The sequence below is a fragment of the Ovis canadensis genome, chromosome 18 (genome assembly GCF_042477335.2).
Source record: "Ovis canadensis isolate MfBH-ARS-UI-01 breed Bighorn chromosome 18, ARS-UI_OviCan_v2, whole genome shotgun sequence".
Lineage (NCBI taxonomy): Eukaryota > Metazoa > Chordata > Mammalia > Artiodactyla > Bovidae > Ovis > Ovis canadensis.
The window spans coordinates 67175149-67196015 of NC_091262.1; positions in this window are offsets into that span (position 1 = coordinate 67175149).

Consider the following 20867-nt stretch of genomic DNA (forward strand, 5'->3'; position numbering starts at 1 on the left):
AAAAAACATTTTCTTGTCTATGGCCATACTTCCCTGAATGTGCCTAATCTCGTCTGAAAATATTTTTTTTGGCCTGATGACTTGTATTAGCTTCACCATTCCTAACTTCCCCCCCATTGAAATGACTTTCTTTGTGCCAATCAAGTCAACACACTTTACTACTTGTAGTCTTAGAATACTAGACTTAGAACACTAAAATTTTATATTTCTTTGATATTTCTATTAGTTGTTAAATACAATCAATCAAGTTATACCTTATAAAATCTCATCTACTTGAACTTTTGGTAACATTTGATTTTACCATCGCTTATAATTTCTGATTTGGGGTACATTTTGTGGTCCTTCATTTTCCAGTTTCTACTTCGACCAGTCTGAGTGCTCTTTCCTTAGCTCTGTGTTCTAAGCACGTTTTTCTGTCTGTAGACATTCTCATCAGCTTTCATGAGTTCAACATGTCACGTTAATGTGCAAGGTGCTAGGTGTACAAAAGGGGGCTAAATAGAGTCCTGCCTGCTAGAAGCTGTTAACGTCTGTGCTAAATTTCATACATGTATTTCCAACATAATTTTAGAATTATTCACTTTCATACTCTGTGAAAATCTCAAGCTTAATATAAAACTTGAATTCTTTCAACCTTAAAACATATTCTTCTTCTTTGGTAAATGGCACAGTACCCATCATAATAACTACACACTTTCTCTCTTGTCTCTTCCTAAAATCTCAGATAGAATCAGACATAACATTCAATTTATTTCAAAAATACATCTCCTTATTCAAGAATACAATAATGTTTGTAGCGACTCATTAATATTAGTTTCCAGTCCTGGTTTCTCCACTTGTGACTTGTGTGGTCTTTAACATGACAAAGTCCTAATGTCTCAATTCCCTTACTGATATAATGAAAATATCCTCTAAATAATAGATGCTGTAAGAATTACTTAAACATTGGAAGACATAGTACATACTATATACTGAATGTGTTTTTATTTTCACTTTCCCCAACTGTTTCTCCTTTTCTCATGTCGCTGACATGGATTTTATTCTTATTCAAGGCCATCTGGGTATTCTGGCACAGATTTATATGCTCGTATTCTCTGTCAATATTTATCTAAACACCACAATGTTATTTAATTAATTACTCCTCTGAAATCTTCCAGAATTATCAATTGCCCACAAGGAAAATATTAATTCCTATGGCATACCATATAAGAATCTTTATCACATCTTATATACTTCTGTATATGACCAATAAAGTATAGCTTTAGGTCTACAGCAGATGTTTGCCAAACATCTTCTGGTTTTGCTTACCTCTCTTTGTAGAAACTTATACTTAAAGGCCATGCTTAATCCTTTGTAGATATTACTGAATTTTCAAAGGGAGCTGTTACAAGCAAGCTTAATGCTGCTTTAAAAACTCCTAGAAATTGTCATACAGAGTGACGTAAGTCAGAGAAAGACAAATATCATATGATATTGCTTGTATGTGGCATCTTAAAGAAGAGGGGGTACAAATGAACTTATTCACAAAACAGAAACAAAGTCACAAAAGCAGAAAACAAACTTACGGTCACCAGGGGATAAGGGGTGGGGGTAGCGGTAAATTGGGAGCTTGGGATTGGCACATACATACTACTATATATAAAATAAATAACAATAAGGACCTACTATATAGCACAGGTAACTCTACTCAATACTCTAATAATATGGGAAAAAAATCCAAGAAAAACTGAACATATGTTTATGTTTAACTAATTCACTTTGTTCTACACCTGAAACACGGCATTGTAAATCAACTATGCATACTCAGTTGCTTCAGTTGTGTCCAATTCTGTGACCCCATGAACGTAGCCCACCAGGTGATCTGTCCATGAGATTTCCCAGGACTGAATACTGGAGTGGGTTGCCATTTAATAAAAATAAATTTTTAAGAATTATATGGATAAGGGAGGAGGGACTGAGTTGAGGAACAGCTTCCATTGGATTTGTGGAATCTAATATCCCCTTACCAAGTCTGTTTTGTCCTCTCCTTTGTAGGAATCTTTCTGTATAGTTTTTATTGTTTGAGAGAAGAGAACGACCTGGAGAAAAGGCACAGAATCTACATGCTTTCAGCTGGAGCTAATACTTTTACCATCCTTCTCTCTTTTCTAATACTCTTCCCTGGGTTGAAGGTTAAGTCTGGATAATGATAATAACTAGTAATAGTAAGACTGGGATGTAAGCAGACTTCCCCACTGAGCTTCACCTCATGTGTAGTTCTGTAGTGGGTATGACTTCAATCCAGGAGAAGGCAATGGCACCCCACTCCAGTACTCTTGCCTGAAAAACCCCGTGGATGGAGGAGCCTGGAAGGCTGCAGTCCATGGGGTCGCTGAGGGTCGGACACGACTGAGCGACTTCACTTTCACTTTCGTGCATTGGAGAAGGAAATGGCAACCCACTCCAGTATTCTTGCCTGGAGAATCCCAGGGATGGGGGAGCCTGGTGGGCTGCCGTCGATGGGGTCGCACGGAGTCGGACACGACTGAAGTGACTTAGCAGCAGCAGCATGACTTCAGTCACCATAGGGAAATATGGGTTCCTGCTGTTATTCACATGTAACTAAAGATCCCAATACCATGATCAGTGGATATAACTGTCAATATGAATATTAACTTCAGTCTGTTTTCAAATAATAGGACTATCTTTATGAACTTGTAGGTAAAACATTATAACACTTTATTCTTCTCATGAACTTTGATCTATTTATCAATTTTTCTACATATGTAATAATTCCATGATTTATCATTTTCTTGAATCACTAATGATTACATACATATATATATATTTACACACAGTTTGTTCATAAGTTAACTTGTAAAGGTAGTTCATAAATATGCAGATATTGACTTCTAATTTGTTTTTTCAGCAGCCAAATTTCTGTATGTAATCATTTCTTTCAGTTTGAAAAACTTTCAGTATCCCTTATAATACAGGTCTGCTGAAGATGAAGTCTCAGAAAATAGTTTTGGCTTTCATATATACATAGTGTTTTCACTGATACAGAATTGTAAGTAGATGTGTTTATTTTTTCCCCCATTTTTATATTTTAAAGATGTTTTCTGGCCCTCATTATTTCTGATAAGAAGCAGCTGTTATTTTTTATTGTTGTTTCTATTTAATCATTTTGTGTTAGACCCTGGACGCTTTTAAAATTTTTGTTGTATCTTTGGTTTTCAGCAGTTAGAATGATCAACCTAACCTGGTGGACCTAATGTGGTTTTATTTGCATTTTCCTTCTTGAGGTAGTTTCATCTTTTTGAACCTCGGTGATATTTTTCATGTACTTAGGAAAAGTTTTGCCCATTACCTTTTCAAATAATTTTCTGCCCTATCTTCTCTCTCCTCTTTATCATGTACTCCAATAATCATTTACATACATTTAATTTTGCTCTGCATATTCCCAGACAGCCTGTCATAATTTTGTTTGCTTTCACTCTCTTATAAACATCTATTTATTTAGTTTGGGCTGAGCTGGGTCTTCCTTGCTTTGTGCAGGTTTCTCTAGTTGCAGCGAGCAGGGAGCTGCTCTTTGTTGTGTTTGTCAATTATCTTATGTTTCAGTTTGAACTATCTTCAGTTTTAATGATCTTTTCTCTGCTGACTCCAAAAGAGGATCAAGTGACTACTTTAAGATCTGAAGTGAATTCCTTTTTTAAAAAATACTATACTTATATATTTATTTTAAACATTTCCAATTTAGCTTTTTTAAAAAATTAATTTCCAGGTTTCTGCTAAATTTTATCATGTTTAACACACATATGCCTATTATACACTGTGATAGTTAGTTTTGTCTGTCAATTTGATTAGCCAAAGGGATGCCCAACTAGACAGTAAGACATTATTTTTAGCTGTGTCTATGAGAGTATCTAGAAAAAATAGCATTTGATTAAGTAGACTAATTAAAAGAAGACCTGTCTTCATTGGTGTGAGTGGGCATCACTTAATCCATCGAGGGCCTGAATAGAATGAAAGGCAAAGGAAGGGTGAATTCTCTCTCTCCCTTTATCTGGAGCATCTATTTCCTAGTGCCTTTTGGTGTATGAGCTGCTTGTGTCTGGCCTTTCTGATTCTGGGACTTAACTAACATACCCCTGGTTCTCAGGCCTTTGTCCTCAGACTGCAGGTTACACCATCAGCCTCTCTGATTTTCAGGCCTTTAAACTCAGACTAAAATATACAACCAGTTTTCCTGGTTCTCTAGCTTGTAGATGGCAGATTTAGGGACTTCTCAGTTTCCATACATATGTCAGTGTGTGTGTGTATGTATGTGTGTGTATTATCTTGATCTGCTTCTCTGGAGAACCGTGGCTAACGCATATACCTTTCATGTACGCTTCTGTATAGTTATTATAGTCATTCTAAATTCCCTTCTGAAAATTAAAATATCAGGCCATCTGTGTATTTGTTTCTAGAGTATATTTACTTTTCTCATCTTGGGTCTCATTTTCCTGCATCTTTGTGGAAAGTTAAAAAAATTATAGTATGCTAGGCATTGTATAAAATAACACTGGAGACTAGAATAAATGATAAGGAAAAGTATGTCTTTTCCTTTGAAAGGTTGATAATGTTACCATGTCATTCTGCTAGTTGAGCAGAGTCTGGGCACTCTTACAACTTTTGATAGATTTGGTTCACTCATAGCTTCAAACGTTTTGAGAGGGGATTAGTAAGTCTCTAGAGATCTCACAATTTATACTATAGTGTCCAGTTTTCAGGCATATTAGGGAATCCTCTTAGTTTTTAACACCTACACTAGCTTTCTGCACCTCAGTTTTTCTCTGTCTTGCTGATCTCAGTATTTGGAGGGATGATTTGCACGCTTGGGAAGGTCCCATGTGCCTCCTATGCTAATCTTTCAGCTCTCCTGCCCTGGTTCTGTCTTTAGCATATTACCTATACACTCATTGAAAATCAGTGAGAAAAGCTGGAGGTAGCTGCAGACATTTTCTAAAGCTGAGGTTCCATAGGATTCCTCCTTCTCCCACCATTTTCCAGTGAAAATAGCCATGTAACTATTCTCTTAGAATACACTTTTCTCTCTTAAATTTGCCTCAATTTCTTTAATTAAATTCATTGTCAGCCTTCTGTTGCCTTTTAAAGTAATTGTGACTTGGTTTTATCTGGTTTATATTCACTTTTTTGGTTTGCTTTTGTAGGGAGCAACAATTTCCTACAACTTTTCATAACTTAACCAGAAGTAGAAGTCTCTTTTTGTTCTTTTTGTATCTCAATTTTTACAAGGATAGATAGCATCCAATACATCACTTATTTAATTGAAAATTCTATTTTCACATTAGCGATGATAGGATTTCTTCTGGTAAACAAATGATCAGTTTTGAATTTTCTAAGGACCATATCTGCAGTATCACATTGAAATGCTCAGGGGTTATTCTTAGAGTCCACTGAACAGTCAGGCTCACAAGATACCTGCCATAGGCTATGTTTAACAGTAGGTTTACTTAGAAGAATTTAGGCCAGAAAACACAATTTTCGAACAGGGTGGTGATGCCTATCCAACTTGTATGGGTGTCCTTGAAATAGTCTGTGTAGCATCCAGGAACTATCTTCTCTGGTTCTTCAGATGATAGACCAGGGTGAGGGAATGAAAGGCGACATATTGGTGAGGTACAGAAGCCATCCCAGGATAATACTTATTTCTTAGAGGAACTAATGTTGCTGGTGACAATTCAGTGGGTATGGTTTTCAGGTTCAGCAAAGGACAGGCAAGTTACAAGGGTCACTTGCAATCAAGAATGCTCAAAACCATGGCTTTATACTAAGTATTTACAAAATATTCTCATTCCAGATGCAGTTTACCTAATTGGTCAATTTTACCATAAGCAATGTTCTACTCATATGAAGTTTCCAGGAAAAAAGAAATAGAAAATTGACTGAAGGTACATTCTCATTCTAGAATTTGTAAGAATGTGAGAGGATCTGTTATAGCCAATTCATGATATTTAATATCAATATTTAGTACTATTCAATAAAACAGCATCAATAGATGTCAACCCATGACTGAAGAGACTTAGCACACATACATATATACTATATGCAAGATATTTTAGAAGAATGCACGTATTTTTGTAGTTTTTAGTACAATTGACTAAACTTGTATTATCCCTAAAAATGTTTTTGATTATTCTTACCCACATATATATAGTATACATATATGTAATAAATTAAGTCATATCCTGTATGATGAATCTAAGAATACAAGTTGGAATTGATTTTATTGTTACATGCTCAAATATAGAAGTTATAATACCATAGTTTTAAAACTTACTAATGAGTTTAGAGATCGCAAATAAAATGTAAAATTTGGGACAGAGGCATTCACGTATCTATTTCAATATTTTGACTTCACAAATAGAAAAACTATCCTGGGCTCATATAATAAAGAACAATTTATGTTTATGTAACCAGATTCAAGGCAAAGTACAGTCCAGAATTGGTTAATTTAGTAGCATAATCATATCATCATGGTGCCAAATTATTACCATCTTCCCGCTTTCTGTGGTTGAATTTGTCCTTAGGCTGCCTGCTATTATAATGGCAAGATCACAGATATGACAATGCCCATCAGAGAAAGAGGGATTCTCTCTTTGAACTTTGTAAGATCTAAGAAACAGTTGCAAGCATCTCTCAGTAAATGTTTTTTATTTATCTCATTAGCCAGGATTGCATCACAAGCCCAAATTGAATCAATGCCTGGCAATAGAACTGAGCCACAGCAGTGGGCTACTTAGACTACCCATGATTTACCCTTAAAACTGGAATTAGCTTTTCATAAAAGAAGGGGGAGAAGGAGGATCTCAAACTCGTTAGAAACTGCAATCATAAATGAAGATAATAATGGCTGTTGTTAAACATAATATCTGCTACTCAGTATTTTGTTCATGAAAATAGTTTATTAGTCCTCCTGCTGCTGCTGCTAAGTCACTTCAGTCGTGTCCGACTCTGCGACCCCATAGACGGCAGCCCACCAGGCTCCCCTGCCCCTGGGATTCTCTAGGCAACAACACTGGAATGGGTTGCCATTTCCTTCTCCAATGCATGAAAGTGAAAAGTGAAAGTGAAGTCGCTCAGTCGTGTCCGACTCCTAGCGACCCCATGGACTGCAGCCCACCAGGCTCCTCTGTCCATGGGATTTTCCAGACAGGAGTACTGGAGTGGGTGCAATTGCCTTCTCCGTATTTGTCCTCCAACCCCAGTTAAAATTTTAAAATATTACACATGATTATAAGTATGCCACTTTAATACATTCATAGGACTAGAAAAGATAGCTTTTTTCCAAGAGTGGCTAGAAATTCCATAAAATATTTGGGAGAAGTCTATAAAATAATGTGATTTTTAAACTATAGCTGATAAATACTATCCCAGCCACTGGTTATAGTAGAACTTATGAATTTTCACTCTGAAAAGAGTGACTTTTCATTTAGTGTACTATGTTAATTCTGGAGCCTATATTCCAAGAAATATTATAAAAGTAACATGGTTTGTGGGCTTATAGAAATTGTCCAGTATAAACTGTTCTGGGGAAAATTGTCTAAAGTGACTTCTATATTTTCCTTATAATAAGGGACATAGTTTATTATTTAGAGAAGGTTTTTTAATGACAGTTTTTAGTTTTTTGTGCTAAATAGCATTTGGGAATAAAATATTTAAAAATAAAGCAAATACTGAGGAAATGGTAATATGGCAAAAGGTGAAATGATATAAGGTTGAGAGTATTCTCATTGGGTGTCACAGAATTTTTTCTATATTTGATCTCTGTTTATAAAAATTGTTCCATATCTTTCATATTATAAGCTTACTTATAGCTCAACAACCCGTGGTATATGGTATGACTTAATAAGAATTACTCAATATTTGTACTTGAGTATTTTTTTCATCTATAAAATGTAAATCAAAACCACAAGATATCACCTCACATCGGTCAGCATGGCAATCTCAAAAAAGTCTACAAATGCCAAATGCTGGCGAGGATATCAGGAAGAGGGAACACTTAGACAGTGTTTGTGGGAAAATAAATGCACAGCCACTATAAAAAAACAGTGCCGAGTTTTCTCAGAAACTAAAAGTAGAACCCAGCAATTCTACTCCTAAGTATATACCTGGAGAAAGCAAAAACACCAGTTTGAAAAGATACAGGCACTCCCATGCAGCACTATCCCATGCGGTACTACTTACAATAGCCAACAGAAGCAACCCACTGTCTATCAACAGATGAATGGTAAGTGGTATGGTATACATATACCATATGAATGGATAAAGAAGAAGTGTATATATACACCTTTATCCATTCAGAGATGTGTGTATATATACACATACATGTACACAGAGAATATTAAGAATTACTCAATATTTGTACAGCCATAAAAAAGAATGAAATTCTGGATTTGCAGCAACAGGGATGGACCTAGATGATATTATACTTAGTGAACTAAAGTCAGAGAGAGACAAATACTGAATGATATCACTTATACATGGAATATTTTTTAAAAATAATCAGATGAGTATATATGCTAAACAGAAGCAGAATCACAGATAATTAGTGGTTGCCCATGAGGAGAGGAAAGAGGAAGAGGCACGTTAGGGATATGGGATTAAGAGATATAATCTGCTATGTATGTAAAATAGATAAGCAAAAAAAGATACATTATATAACACAGGTAATTATAGCCATTATCTTGTATAACAATGAGTTATAATCTCTAATACTGAATCACTATTCTGTATACCTAAAGCTAATAATGTGAATTAACTATACTTCAATTTTTAAAAATACCCATTTACTAGAGTATCAGCTATCATTGTATCATCTCCATCTCATCCAGTGGCATAAAAACATACTTTACATATTTTAATGGGAAAGATAAATTTGTTTGGGGGGAGTTGGCTGCTGTTTAAAATAGAAGTTTTGTGACTACATTTAAATATAAGTCAAATTCATCTACCACTTTTGTGATAATACTGAACAAAGTGGGGCAGGTTCTGTTTCCAGTAATGCAGGGCATATTACAGGTTTTTTTTTTTTTTTTTTTTAGTGTGAATATTTTCTTACAATAATTTTTCTTTCCAAAATATTTTTTAGTTTAGACTGATAGACTGATCCCAAAAGCTTTGTATGTGTGTGTTTATCATGGTAGGTTTGTTTTTGTTTGTAGAGTGTATGTAGTTTGGGAGGTGTGAGTGTATGTCTATATGTGTTTTATGTCAGCCACATTACAAAGTAATTTTTAAGAGACATATTAGGAAGAGAGTTTTCTAGGACAAATCGCTAACTTGATTTTTCTTTACTTTTGGCTCAAGAAAAGATATATATAAGAGAGACTTCACTGATTTAGCCCTGCACTACTTGAACTACTATTACTTATGTCTGAGTAAGTCACACATCAAAAATATATTAGTATCTAATGTTACTGTGTCCTGAGTCTGGAGGTCTCTCCATTGCATCTCAGTTAGAAAAAGAAATCTCTAAGGAAGCCCCATGTCAAGCATACTGGGAGCGAAAATGGAATCAAGGAAGGAACTTTGGTAAATTTGATTGTGACAAAAGGAACTTTTTAACAAAATTAAGAATGAGATTAATCAGCAGAAGGGGAGAGGAGGAGGCTATGTGAGATTTGAGGAAGGATAAAATATGCAAGATTTTGCAAAACTTTGGTATGTGGAAGAGAATGGTGATAAGGCAAAAATATACAAACAGATATACCCATGGACATCTATGTCATGCTTATAATTTTAAAGCACTTTCTAAGATATAAAACAGAGAAGGCAATGGCACCCCACTCTAGTACTCTTGCCTGGAAAATCCCATGGATGGAGGAGCCTGGTAGGCTGCAGTCCTTGGGGTCGCTAAGAGTCAGACATGACTGAGTGACTTCACTTTCACTTTTTACTTTCATGCATTGGAGAAGGAAATGGCAACCCACTCCAGTATTCTTGCCTGAAGAATTCCAGGGATGGGGGAGCCTGGTGGGCTGCCATCCATGGGGTCGCACAGAGTCGTACGTGACTGAAATGACTTAGCAGCAGCAGGAGCAAGATATGAAAAGGTCTTTGATTTTTTATTGAATTAAATGTAGTATTAAATGTGGATTTCCTAATTTTTCTCTAAAAGAAAATGACTTCATAGTGAAACACTTCCTGTAAAAATTACCTTGGAAGGAAAGTTATGACCAACCTCGACAGCATATTCAAAGGCAGAGATGTTACTTTGCCAACGAAGGTCTGTCTAGTCAAGGCTATGGTTTTTCCTGTAGTCATGTATGAATATGAGAGTTGGACTGGGAAGAAAGCTGAGCGCCGAAGAATTGATGCTTTTGAAATGTGGTGCTAGAGAAGACTCTTGAGAGTCCCTTGGACTGCAAGGAGATTCAACCAGTCCATCCTAAAGGAGATCAGTCCTGGGTTTTCATTGGAAGCACTGATGCTGAAGCTGAAACTCCAACACTTTGGCCACCTCATGCAAAAAGTTGGCTCATTGGAGAAGACCCTGATGCTGGGAGGGATTGGGAGAAGAAGGGGACGACAGAGGATGAGATGGCTGGATGGCATCACCGATTTGATGCACATGAGTTTGGGTGAACTCCGGGAGTTGGTGATGGACAGGAAGGCCTGGCATACTGTGATTCATGAGGTCGCAAAGAGTCGGACACTACTGAGCGACTGAACTGACTGAACATAAGTCATAAGTTACATCATTATTATACAAAGTAGTGCTTGAAGTGGTGGTGGAGGCAGTTAAGTGCATTTCCACAAATTAGAGTTGGCGAAGGAATCTGAAGCAAAAGTGTAAAGTAGCAGATTTACCTGAATAAGTAGAAGTATTTAGAACATAATCCAGGAATTACTGTATTTTGGTCCATCCAGCTTAACATTTCATCCCATGGATTTCACTAAAGGAAGGCATTTAGAGTTAGTTATGGCCCCGCTGGAATTGATTTGAAACAACAATATATCCTGCTTTAGGTTCCGTGTAATGTGTGTGCTTGGATGTAGAGTCCTGGATATTGCAGAATGCATCTGAAACAGCGCAGTGCGTCTGTGTCTGCCTGACTGTGGATCCAAACCTGTGAGGAACAGTCAAAGAGCAGGTATGTGTTCTCAACCACTGTTTGTTCATTGTGGCAAAGCTGAATGTGAGTGTCATCGTTCCAATGTGTACGAAAGTGCTTGCTTGCTTAAGAAATGTGAAGAATCAAAACCTGGTATAATTTAATTAAAGACTGGGAACAACAAGGTTTAGCAAGAAACTAATGATGAAGGAAATTTTAGGAAGTTTTGGATTGGCAGAAATGCCTAGAATTACATCTGACTCCTAATGAACAGAAATAATCTACACACCATTTTATTCAGTGTGGTCTCCTTTGTTGTGAATATATTTTCATCTTTACTGAGACAGTTTAGGATATTGTCAGCATTCTACCTCTGTTTATTTTCATATGTGCTCCCCAGCATTATTCACTTGATATACTCAGGCAAGTTAAAGTAATTATTTGGAAGTATAATTCATTTTGTATCCCCATTTTACAACTGAGTGTAGTAATGCCTTCCCAGCCAGAAGGCAAGGTCCAGAAAAATCAACTTATTGAGTTCCCCCTACAGGGATAAGATTTTTTTTTTTATGACAGGTCAATTTATTGCTGTCTTGTATCACTGATAAATTGTGACTACCAATGAGCGTGACAGTTGCCCTTCTCAAAGTTTCTTGCTGAAGGTGGTAATAAAATGACAAACTTTGTGTAGTTGCTACTCACACATGTACTTTAGAATTCTCACTCTACTACTCAGTCATGGATTCCTGGTAAGCAGTATAGGAAGACTGGGTTCAGTTCTCAGAATCAAACCTCCTCCTAAATTAGCCTGTTTTCTTGAACTTAAATGACTCAACTTCTACTTTTCCTTATTTTAATAATTTACAAAGATATGCCTTAAAACAGAGTCTAGTTGAAAGCTTCCTATCATTTCTCTAGAAAAGCTTAAATTTAGGCTGAACAGAGAAAGGATAGAAACCAGGTCATCATAAGGAAACACCTGTCATTTAGCTCACTTGAATACATAGCTACGATGTTATGCTTAAGTGAACACTTCAGGACTAGCTATTCAGAAGGGGGAAGAACTAGTGGAATATGTTTCTCAGAGGCATGACTAAGATAAATTGGACAACTCTTTTTTTTTAAAGGGCAATATTCAAGAACAAAAACTATATTTGAAGCTAATGAAAGGTTAGATCATATGGGAATTATTGAAAAATAATTATTGGTAGGAGGCAACCAACTAGAAGTGAATATCCTAGGAAACCAAAGAAGCTGTGAAGCATGAATGAAAAAAAAATTCAGTTTGAAAGGAGAAATCATTGTAGGCTTATACCTTTGCTAGCTTCTACCACAGAGAGCTTATCCCAGTTTTTCCATTTAAATTAAATGATTATTATAAATATTGCTTGTTTTTAAAAAATATATGCTATCACAAAAATTTTAATCTCCAAAATTCAGTAATATTTTTGAGATTTTTGGAAAATAGCAATATGTCTCTATGAAAGTGTTAACCTGTGGTTCTCCTTTATTTATTTTCCCCATTCCCTCAAAACCTGATTTATACCTTGTTAATAGTGTTTTCTTCACAATGTCCATCACAATCTAGCTGACCCAGATTCTCGTTCCTGCATCAAATGTGAATGGGAGGTAGCTACTACACTTGTCACCTCTTCATTCTCTCCTGGAAAAGCGTTTTATTTCATTCAAATAGTCACCTACTTTTACAGGTTTACTTGAATCATCCAACATCCTGTTTATCCAAATTCCCATCCCTTACTTACTCTATGCCATAGGTCTCTACAAGTCTATCTATTTGTGCATATTGTAGCCATATCTTTTGAAGAAAATGAGATTAGAATATATTTCATCAGAAGTATCACTTGTAATAAGCAATTTGAGCACCAAAATACTTCAAACCAGGAGGCAGTAATCCTGCATTTGCTGCTAAGCTGCTAAGTCACTTCAGTCGTGTCCGACTCTGTGCGACCCCATAGACGGCAGCCCACCAGGCTCCGCCATCCCTGGGATTCTCCAGGCAAGAACACTAGAGTGGGTTGCCATTTCCTTCTCCAATGCATGAAAGTGAAAAGTGAAAGGGAAGTTGCTCAGTCGTGTCCGATTCTTAGCGACCCCATGGACTGTAGCCCACCAGGCTCCTCAGCCCATGGGATTTTCCAGGCAAGAGTACTGCAGTGGGGTGCCATTGTCTTCTCTGAATCCTGCATTTGAGGGGAATACAAAATACTCCTATAATTTAACACATTAAATTTTAATGTAGTTTCTAGGATTTTCTTGGCATCAGTTTAATGCTGAGTCCTTCTGCTAGGTGGGTGAGACATTTAGTCTGCTACTCCAGATTTGTCAGAGTTCCATGTAGAACTACATGTCAGGGAAGAATCTGATGACAGCAATCCCATCTTAGCCCATGTCTAGATGTCCATTGTACAATCAGCGAAACGTTTAGCCTATTGGCTCTGTTGATTTCAGACCAGCTTCTGACCTTGGCGCCCATAATCCAGCCTCTGAAGGCACACTGCACAGTCATCCCACTCCTCTGCTCTAAGTCTCATCACCCCGAATATGTACCAAGGATTGTGGACACACTTCTCTCTCATTACACTCTCTCCACCTCTCAATTTTCAACATCTTTGTTGTCTTTATAAGATTCATCCTTCACCTACTCTGTTGCCCTTAAGAGTAGGGCAGTTAGAATATACTCCCAGAATAACTCCTTCAATAAAAGTCAGAAATAAAGGCTCTAGGCAACCACTGTTTTCTGCTTTGCAAAATAACCTAAAGTAAAGAAATGCAAGGGACCTGGGTATGTGCTTGGAAGTAAGGAGGAGGAGGAAATATGAAACACACATTCTTACCTCACTGAATTTCCCTAACATGTAAACAAATATCTCAAAGGCTTTAAAAGTTTCTTGAAAGTCTATTTTCAGGCTGATGCCTTCTAACAAGATATCCAGCTATGATAAGATAAATGAGGTCTATACATTATATAATTTATCTAAAGTCAAATGGGGAAAACATGAGCAAATTGGTCTTCATGAAATTTATAATATGGTAGAGAAAATAATTGTCAAAAATACAGGCATACTTCAGAAATATGGCAGGTTCAATTTCTCACCACTGCAATAAAGTGAAGATTGAAATAAAGCGAATCACACAAAGGTTTTAGTTTCCCAGGGCATGTAGTCTATTAAATGTGTGATAGTATTATGTCAAATGTATATATCTTAATTAGAAACACTTTATTGCTAAGAAATATTAACCATCATCTGAGCCTTCAGCAAGTTTTAGTAATAACATCAAGATCACAGATCACCATACTAAATACAGTAATAATGAAAAAGTTTTGAAATATTGTGAGAATTATTAAAGTGTGACACAGAAACACAAAGTGAGCAAATGCTGTTGAAAAAAAGGTACTGACAGACTTGCTCAACACTGGTTACCGGAGACCTTCAATTTATTAAAAAAAAAACAACAACAATACCTGTGAAGTACAACAAAGCAAGGTGCGATAAAATGAGGTTTGCTTGTATAGGAATACCCCTGGTAAATCAAGAACAGTGCGGGAGGGCCTGGTTTAAGTGTTAAGTCATAGATTCTATCTTGGTCTGTGCATTAGTTTTGTATTTCTGACTTAGCAAATTACTATAAGCTTAATGGCTTAATACAGCACAGATTTACTGTCTTAAAGATATAAAGGTTAGAAGTTTAACACAAGTCCCAGTAGGCTAAAGCCAAGGTGTTGGCAGGGCTGTGTTCCTTTCTTGAGGCAATTAGCAGAGAATTCCTTTCTTTGCCTTTTCCAGCTTGTAAAGGTACCTGAAATTCCATAGCTGCTGATTGCCTTCCTCCACCTCTGACCATTTTTCCATAATCACACCTCCTTCCAACCACAGTCAGAAAGGTTCTTGGCTTTTAAGGTTTCATGTGATTAGAAATTGAATAATCATGTGATTATCCAATTGAATAATCCAGGATACTCTCCCCCTCTCCATATCTTTAACATAATCACACTTGCAAAGTCCCTTTACCACAAAGCAAGTTTGAGGACAAAGTCACAGCTCCTAGAAATTAGGATGGGAACCTCTTTTGGTGGGGACATTTTTCTGCCTACAATAGACTAATTGAGTTTAAGGTATCTTTGAAGCAGAATTGTTCATGTGTATTTTTTCACTATATTTAAAAATCTCTGCCTTCTGGTTAGAAATGAATCATATTGAGTTTCTTCCTGTTTTCAGAATTGCTTGTGGTTGTCATTTAATTGTTAAGCTTTGGTCATGGGGAGATTAGCCAGGAAGGACAGAAGAACAGAAAATTCACTTCTGGACCCCACTAAATATTTTGATTAGAGTATAAGAGAATGAAAATTGACATAACAAGTTTCAAGTGGATAGTACAAAGATCTTTTCCTTAATCCTCTTTTTAAAAAATGTAATCCAAGCCAATGTGTTTCAAGTAGTAATATTAAGACCTTAAATAATTGATTTTTCTGTTGACCATATTGCATCAAAGAGGGATCTTAGAAAGTAACTAACTATGGAGTACTTAATGCTACATATAAATCCTAAGCAATTCAGGGAATAATTAGCAGTAATAGCCCTAACTCCATGAGTAAATATTCTAACTGGCATGAATGGTAATGTATCTTAAATATGGAGATAAGATGCAAGAAAATGTGGGAGTAAATTTTTGTAGATGTTCTAAGTCAAATAAATACTTGTTTTTCAAGTAAATTGATATTCCTGAGTAAAAATATTGCATTTCTGGTTAAAATGCAGTTACAAATAGAATTAAATATGATATTGGTGGGGAAAAATGTTAGAAATTATCGCTTGAAAAGTGATCAAAATGTACTATAAATAAACATTCAAATCAAGTTTAGAGACTATAGGAATGGTAGAACAGTGTTTAAATGTTTTATGTAGCAAAGGAAAATGCATTTTATAGGATATTATTTTAAAAATATATTTCCAAAGTATATAACTAAACTGAGCAACTTAACCTAAAGCAGAAATCTCTATACTGTGTTAAAATATTTTGGGGAAAAAATGTTGGCATAAAAAGAAACAAATGGTACTAGTATGAAAAATCACATTGTTTTTAACAGTGAATGAAATTTAAAAATAGGATAATATAGTAGTAAGTTGTTTCATATATTAAAAAAGCAACCTATATAAATGAGTATGCCTAAATTACCGCCTTGACAATAACAGTCCACTGAACTCAAGAATATAGAAGTGAAATCCTTCAAATTCTGTGTATCTTAACATAAACTGTAATGCTCTGAAATGTGACCAGAAGTAATTACATGCAATAGTAAAGACGATGCCAAAGAATGTTCAAACTACTGCACAATTTGCACTCATCTCACATACTAGCAAAGTAATGCTCAAAATTCTCCAAGCCAGGCTTCAATGGTATATGAACAGAGAACTTCAGATGTTCAAGCTGGATTTATAAAAGGCAGAGGAAACTGAAAGTGAATGTGAAGTCGCTCAGTTGTGTCCGACTCTTTGCGATCCCATGGATTGCAGCCTAAGAGGCTCCTCTGTCCATGGGATTTTCCAGGCGAGAATACTGGAGTGGGTTGCCATTTCCTTCTCCAGAGATCAAATTGCCAACATCCATTGAATCATTGAAAAAGCAAGAAAGTTCCAGGAAAACATCTACTTCTGCCTTATTGACTATGCAAAAGCCTTTGACTGTGTGGATCAAAACAAACTGTGGAAAATTCTTCAAGAGATGGAAATACTAGACCACCTGACCTGCCTCCTGAAAAATCTGTATGCAGGTCAAGAAGCAACAGTTATAACTGGACATGGAACAACAGAATGGTTCCAAGTTGGGAAAGGAGTACGTCAAGGCTGTATGTTGTCACTGAGCTTATTTAACTTAAATGCAGAGTACATCATGCAAAATGCTGGGCTTGATAAAGGACAAGCTGGAATCAAGATTGCCAGGAGAAATATCAATAACCTCAGATATGCAGATGACACCACCCTTATGGCAGAAAACGAACAAGAACTAAAGAGCCTCTTGATGAAAGTGAAAGAGGAGAGTGAAAAAGTTGGCTTAAAACTCAACATTCAGAAAACTAAGATCATGGCATCCAGTCCTATCACTTCATGGCAAATAGATGGGGAAACAATGGAAACAGTAAGAGACTTTATTTTGGGGGCTCCAAAATCACTGCAGCTGGTGACTATAGCCATGAAATTAAAAGATGCTTTCTCCTTGGAAGAAAAGCTATGACCAACCTAGACAGCATATTAAAGACAGACAAACCTTTGCCAACAAAGGTCCGTCTAGTCAAAGCTATGGTTTTTCCAGTAGTCATGTATGGATGTGAGGGTGGGGTTATAAAGAAAGCTGATTGCTGAAGAATTGATGCTTTTGAACTGTGTTGTTGGAGAAGACTCTTGAGAGTCCCTTGGACTGCAAGGAGAATTAACTAATCAATCCTAAAGGAAATCGGTCCTGAATATTTATTTGGAAGGACCAATGCTGAAGCTGAAGCTGAATCTCCAATACCTTGGCCACCTGATGTGAAGGACTGACTCATTGGAAAAGACCCTGATGCTGGACGAGATTAAAGGCAGGAGGAGAAGGGGATAACAGAGGGTGATATGGTTGGATGGCATCACCGACTTGATGGACATGAGTTTGAGCAAGCTCCAGGAGTTGGTGATGGACAGGGAGGCCTGGCGTGCTGCAGTCCATTGAGTCACAAGAGTCGAACATGACTGAGCGACTGACCTGAACTGAACTGTAGATATTTTATGCAAAGAAAGACAGTTATAACTGGAGTTCTATGTTGACAGTTCTAAAAATATAAATCTAGCATAGAGAAGAAAAAATACTCTAAAAGTTTCATATTAAATTATTGGGAGACTCTTAAACATTTCATCTTCTAATAACAAAGAAAATGTTTATGAAAGAAATATAGGACCCATAACTTTGGTTTCCACTTTCAGCATCTAGATTTACTAGAGTTTTTAAAATACAAACATTAAGGTATTGATTTTTTTTTTTTTTCAGATTTCCTCTGGGATTGGTCTTTTTTTTTTTGGAGTGGGGTTATGTGTTTTTGGGTGAAAGACCACTGCCTTTTCACTACAGCATATCAAGTATACATAGCATCCAAATGACTTAACACTCCAAGTGCTGTCCTTAATCTCTTCATTGGAGTAGTATTTGTCAGGTTTCCACATCTAACATTTCTTTTTTTCTCGCTTTCCACACCACTGTTTACAAAGAAGTCACTAAGTACAACCCACACTTATTGGTGAGGAGTTATGCTACACTTACTTGGAGGCAGAATATCTACACAAATTGTGGAAATTCTTCTACATAGGGAATTTTTCTTTTCTCAGTCAATTATCCATTTTAGAAGAATGTATTTATATCAATATGTACTCATGGGTATTTATTTTATAGTCTTATTTCTAATCCAGTTATATTCTATTTAGTGCTCATAGTGTTCACTACTGGTATATGGAAAAACAATTGACTATATATTATCTTTGTATCCTATAATCTTTCAGTATTCAGTAAGTACTTTCAAGAAGTTTTTCCTTGATGCTTTGGCATTCCCTTCATAGATAATTATATTGTGTATGAATAAAAATAGCTTTATTGAATCCCCCCAAATTTATGTAATCCCTTTATTTTTTCTCATCTTCCTTCCAATAAGATATTAAGTAAAGGTGTTGAAAGATAACCTTTTTTTGCGTCAAATCTTAAGTGGGAAATGTCCAGTTTTTCACCATTGAGTACAGTGTTAGCTTCATTTTTTTTTTTTCAGTTATGAGGAAGTTCCTCTTCATTTTTTACTTGTTTATAGTTTTTATTATGAATGTGTGTTGAATTTTGTCAAGTTTTTTCCACATCTATTACTATGATTATGTAACTTTTTCCTTTAGTCTGTTCATTTCTCAGATTATATTGTTTGACTTTTAAATTTTGAACCAGGCTTGTAAAACTGGAATCAATTACATTTTATCTTTGTATAATATTTTTTATATATTCCTGAATTTGATATGCTGATATTTTATTGAGTTTATTTGTATCTATGTTCATGAGAAACATCTGCCTAATTTTCCTTTCTTGTAGTAGTTTTACTTTATTTTAATTAGGTTTAGTTTATTTTATCTCTTTGTTTTCTTAAAGTAGATCCTGAGATTGTTGATTTTAGATCTTTTTTCTTCTCTTATATATGTATTTAATGTTGTAATTTTCTCAGCAGCAATTTCACAGCAGCAATACCACAAATTTAGGTAAGTAAGCTATTCATTTAGTTCAAAATATTTCTGATTTCTCTTGGGACTTTGACTTATGTGCTATTTAGAAGTATGTTATTAAATTTTCAAATATTGGGAGATTTTGAGCATTGTTCCTTTCCCTTACTGATTCCTAGTTTAATGATATTGTGACCTTCAGACATAGATTATATATGATTTCGATTTTTTTCAATATATTAAGATGTGTTTTGGTGAATGTTCATGGGAACTTGAGAAGAAGATTTATTCTGCTCTTGTTGGATGGAGTATTCTATAAATATCAGATCAAGTTGGCTGAAAGTGCTATTTAGATCAATTCTATCCTTCCTAGTTTTCTGCCTGCTTATCTATCATTTACCAAAAGAGAAGGGTTGAAATCTCAATTATAATAGTAGATATGTCAGTTTCTTTCCACATTCTTTCAGTTTTTGTCTCATAATTTTGATACTCTGAGGTTAGGTGCATAAATATTACAATCTGGTTGAGGTATCTAGAGAATTATCATTATGAAATCTTTCTCCCTAATGCTGATTATTTTTTATTGTTCTGAAATTGACTTTGCCTATAATTAATATAATTACTCTTCTTCTTTATTAACATTAGCTCAGTATATATCTCTATCCCTTAACTTTTTAAAAATTCATAAACTATTCTTTAGTTTTAGCAGTTTTAGGATCACAACAATATTGAATGGAAAGTACAGAGAATTTCTATATACCCCTTGTACCATACATGCCCACTCTCCCTCAATATTGACATTACTATCTGTTATCCTTGATAGATCTATACTGACACATCCTTATCATCCAGAGTCCATTGGTTACACTGGAGTTCACTCTTGTTATTGTACATTCTATCAGTATGGATACGCACATATCCACCACTGTCAGTCAGTCAGTCAGTTCAGTCGCTCAGTCATGTCCGACTCTTTGTGACCCCATGAATCGCAGCATGCCAGGCCTCCCTGTTAATCACCAACTCCCAGAGTTCACTCAGACTCATGTCCATCAAGTCAGTGATGCCATCCAGCCATCTCATCCTCTGTCATCCCCTTCTCCTCCTGCCCCCAATCCCTCCCAGCATCACAGTCTTTTCCAATGAGTCAACTCTTCGCATGAGGTGGCCAAAGTACTGGAGTTTTAGCTTTAGCATCATTCCCTCCAAAGAAATCCCAGGGCTGATCTCCTTCAGAATGGACTGGTTGGATCTCCTTGCAGTCCAAGGGACTCTAAAGAGTCTTCTCCAACACCACAGTTCAAAAGCATCAATTCTTTGGTGCTCAGCTTTCTTCACAGTCCAACTCTCACATCCATACATGACCACTGGAAAAACCATAGCCTTGACTAGATGGACCTTTGTTGGCAAAGTAATGTCTCTGCTTTTGAATATGCTATCTAGGTTGGTCATAACTTTTCTTCTAAGGAGTAAGCGTCTTTTAATTTTATCACTGCAGTCACCATCTGCAGTGATTTTGGAGCCCCCA